The following is a 4,930-nucleotide window of genomic DNA, read 5'->3' on the forward strand; positions in this document are numbered from 1 at the left end:
GCCACAGAGCAAAGGGTAAGAAAAGAGAATTAGGGAGAAATACCCTCTTCTTACCCTTCCCAAGTTCAGAAGACCAGTTTTTGAGGGAATTCCCATACAAAAATTCAGGCCAGTGTTTATACCAATGACTAGGGCCTGTGGTTGGCAGAAAGGATAAAGGTTAAATTATGGGTTTGGAGAGTAATAGAATTTTTCTTGCACTGAACATGGGATTCCATGTAGTTATCTGTAAATAAGAGCACATACTGAGTTTTGTTTTATAACATTGTACGGAAATATTTTACCTGCAGTTTTTAAAAATAAGACAAATTTTAAATTCTTGTTGGGACTTTTCAAGTGGCTGCAATAAATGTTTCACAACTACATAGTTAACAGAATTTTGTACACAAATAAATGTGTATTTTCATATATACACCTACTCAACCGGAAAGTCTTGGTCATTAGATCATTACATGACTTATTCTTTCAAGCATATTTTGTATGTTCACACTGTCCTCTTGACATTTGTTCTTAGGTTTTACAAAACTACGTTCACTTTTTTTCCATAAAATCCTACATTAATAACACTTACATATTAATAGTTTTCCTAAATTTAAGTTATATTTGGATTTATTTAAATGTTTTCATGAGCTATACTTAAAAATAAATTTTCAGTTCACAAGATGTTTTTAACTTTTGACAAATTTCAAAATTTATAGGTAAAATGAAAATATGACTTATGAATCCTTCATATTGAAATTTAATTCCAGTCATTAAAAATCTTTAGTACTATTATAGATTTGTAAGTGTTTTTAATGTATAATAAAGTTTAAATATGTATAAATAACAACATATTTAAAATAAACTAATCAATAAATTTGACAAAAAATGATATCTTTTAAGTTTTCACATATTTAATTATCTGTCTCAGGAATGATTCTTATGGCAGACATTTCAGAATCACCTGCATTTAGTATAACTTAATTCTAACTTCATTCCTTGGTCCAAATTCGTCTCCACCCCTCCTACTTAACATTTATGGGAATGTGTCATGTCCCTCAGGTATATAAGATTAAGAGAAAAGGTTGATACCTAATATTTAAATAACCAAATTTTATTTCCTATTACTGAGTTATCACAAGTGACTGAGTCCTCTTCATTTCTTCTCCTTTTAAGTATAAAACAATTTTCTAGAAAAGGTTGTGTTCATATTAGTTTAAGGAAGTAGGACTTGGAACACATAGTTCTACTAATTTGTCTAAGAAAATGAGATTTTATCAGAAAAGAATAACTAAATACATAAATTTCAAAAAATAAACAATGATAATTCTAATGATGAGTTCATGATTCTGGGTGTGCCTGATTTCTATGCACTATATTAGAAGGAGAATCACATAGATACACAGTCCATGTATTTATGCACTTCAGAGTAGGAATATCTACAACTGGGCAAATTTAAGCTATATTGTCTAATAGAGAATAATTTAGTATTGATAGCAACTTTAACTCATATGGCAATGAATTATAAATATTTCTGGAATCATCATTATTTTTCATCTCTAGCCTAGTATCAAGAAATCAGTCTTGCTAATTCTCATCAAGTGTTCATCCTCATTACTAAATCAGGAGAGTCAGAGAGAACACAATTCTCCTCTTTATGTGTCTCATAGTATAGATGAAATAGTCAGTCAGTCAGTCAGTCAGTAAGAATGAATACTTTTCCTCCTCCCCAGTGTCTAGTTCATTAATCTGACAAGTGTAAAACAAGTAAGAGTTAAATTATAAGCATTAAATTAGAAGTTAATATTAACTTTCAATCGTGTCTGAATGATATTCTGACCAATTTTAAAAAAGAAATAATGCATTATATATATATACAGTACCTTTTGTCAAATAATTAAATTTAACTCACTTTAGCAAATATTTATCGGGTATCTACTATGTGTCAGGGCCCTTGAAATGGAAAGTCTAAGAGTCCATTGGCCCCGACCTCAGATGACACAAAGTTCCAGAGATAGGCTTTCAAGACCAAAAGAATACAGTCACTATACAATATTAAACTTGTATCCAGTTCCGAGACCATATCAACTGAAGTATGCTATGAATTAAATGTTTTAGAAATCCTATAAGCATCCTTATATATGGTGTAAAAGGCGTAAACTCAAAATGGATGAAAAAATTAAATGTAAGACCCAAAACCATAAAACTCCTGGAAAAAAATTGGGCAGTAAACTCTCTAACATTGCTCTTAGTAATATTAATATATATTTTTTTCTGATATATCTCCTTGGACAAGGGAAACAAAAGAAAAATAAACAAATAGGACTACTCCAAACTAAAAAGTTTTTGCACAGCAAAGGAAACCATCAACAAAACAAAAAGACAACCTACTGACTGGGAGAAGATATTCACCAATGATACACCCAATGAGGGGTTAATGTCCAAAATTTATAAAGAATTCAAGCAACTTCACACCAAAACCACAAATAATCTAATTAGAAAATGGGCAGAGGACACAAATAGACATTTTTCCAAAGAAGACGTACAGATGGCCAATAGACATATGAAATGATGCTCAGCATCACCAATCATCAGGAAAATGCAAACCAAAACCACTATGAGATATCACCTCACACCTGTCAGAATGGCTATCATCAATAAATCAACAAACAAATAGCGTTGGCGAGGATGTGGAGAAAAGGAAACTCGTGTGCACTGTTGGTGGGATTGCAAATTGGTGCAGCCTCTATGGAAAACAGTATGGAGATTCCTTAAAAAAATAAGAATAGAACTACCTTATGACCCAGCAATTCCACTTCTGGGTATTTATCCAAAGAGATCTAGAACAGTAATTCAAAAAGATATACGCATCCCTATGTTCATTACAGCATTATTCACAATGGCCAAGATACGGAAGCACCCTAAATGTTCATTAGTAGACGAATGGATAAAGCAGAAGTGGTACATATATACAGTGGAATATAACTCAGCCATGAAAAAAGAATGAAATCTTACCATTTGCAACGACATGGATGGACCTAGAGGGTATAATGCTAAATGAAATAAGTCAGACAGAGAAAGATAAATACCATATGATCTCACTTATATGTGGAATCTAAAGAACAAAATAAACAAAACAGAAACAGACTCATAGATGCAGGGAACAAGCTGAGGCTTGCCAGATGTGAGGGGTGTTAGCTGGCAAAGTGAACAAGGTGAAAGGATTAAGAAGTACAGACTGGCAGTTACAAAATAGTCATGGGGATGTGCGGCATGGCTTAGGGAACATAGTCAATACTATTGTAATAACTATGTCTAGTGCCAGTTGGGTACTAGACTAGTTGGGGGATTACTTTGTAAATTATATAAATGTCTAAACACTATGCTGTACACCTGAAACAAATATAAAATAATATTGAATGTCAACTGTAATTGAATTTTTTTTAATTTAAAAAAGAAATCCTATGAGTATTTTATAAACAGCACAATTACTTTCGGGATTATTGTGGTCATGTATGTGTTTTAATCACATCCATTTGTCTAATGTAACATATAAAATATATCACAATCTTATAATCCTGGTATTTCTTCAGTTTTTAATAGACTAAGGACCTTAAAAATATGAATGGCTCTGGCCCTTCTGAATATCTGACAGGCTTTGCCAACTACAAGACATCATGCTGCTCTCTGGGGATGAGATGATAGAAAAAAATGAGTGCCATTCTAAAAATGCAAAGAGCTATGAGATTCAATGGCACCCAAGATCATTTCAAGTTAAGAATTAGAATATCTTCAAGAGGAGGTGTTATTGAAGATACAACTTGAAAGACAGGCAGCTATCAACAGTCAGTGATGAATGAGAAAGACAGGAGTAGAGAGGGGCATATTTAGAAAGAGCATTGTTTGGTTATTGTGTGAAAAGTAGAGGAAGAAATAAACATGGAAAATCAAATTGGGATCATATAGTTCAGAGTCATAGATGGCAGGGTAAAGAGTCCCTCTCCTAGCACTGATGGCAAAAGAAAGTGAGCATGGGGTTTGCATTGCATTTTAGGAAGATAAAACTGGAATAAATATGTACAGTGTCTTAGTAGAGCAGGAAGAGATGTATAGGAGATACGGGAAATCAGTGAACAGGTTGTCACAGAAGCTTTATCACTCTTTACCAACCAGAAGTATTTTTTTTTCCTCAGTCCTGAAGCTCCTTCCTTGTATTCTCCTCTATCCGTTTCCCAAGCTATAAGCTTACCTTTTTTAGGGAGTGATCAGAAGTTCTCTTTTGTTCAGTGTTTTGAAATACTCCTTATTAAGACCAGGGGGATTCCTCATCAAAGATAAAACTTTTCTTCCGCATCCAGCTTGTTCCCTTTAAAAGAACTAGATCTTATCCTATCATATATTCATTACACATAGTCAGGAAATTCAATACCAATTTGTAATACCGGGAAGCATTTAGCCTAAGGCAACTAAGTGACAAATATTCACGCTCCCATTTGCTCACTAAAGTTATTGTTAAGAGTCATTCAAATCAAAGTTTTTATTTTCCATTGACTAAATGAAGAATAGAATGAACACTTTGAAGAATTAGATATTTTTCTAGTTTTTCTTTCTATTGAAGATTCCTTTTTTTTTTTTTAACCATATATGATTCCCTAGGCTAGTTTGATAAATGGATTAAACTGAAGATAAGTATATGACTTAGTAATGATAGCTAACACATAAATCATCATGTTCTGGTTGTGTTATAAGCACTCTATATAACTTTACTTGACAATTTAAAAATAAATAAAAAGAATTCCTCAGATGAGATTCACCATAAGAAGAGGAAAGAAGGAATTCCTAACACTTGGAATAAGCAGTATGAAGAGTCATCTTCCGAGTGAGGGAATCTACTCAGTTTCTCCCCTCTCCTGTACTTCCAGAACAATGGCATTATTCATGTACAGAAGGC

Source organism: Pteropus vampyrus, unplaced genomic scaffold (genome assembly GCF_000151845.1).
Source record: "Pteropus vampyrus isolate Shadow unplaced genomic scaffold, Pvam_2.0 Scaffold580, whole genome shotgun sequence".
Lineage (NCBI taxonomy): Eukaryota > Metazoa > Chordata > Mammalia > Chiroptera > Pteropodidae > Pteropus > Pteropus vampyrus.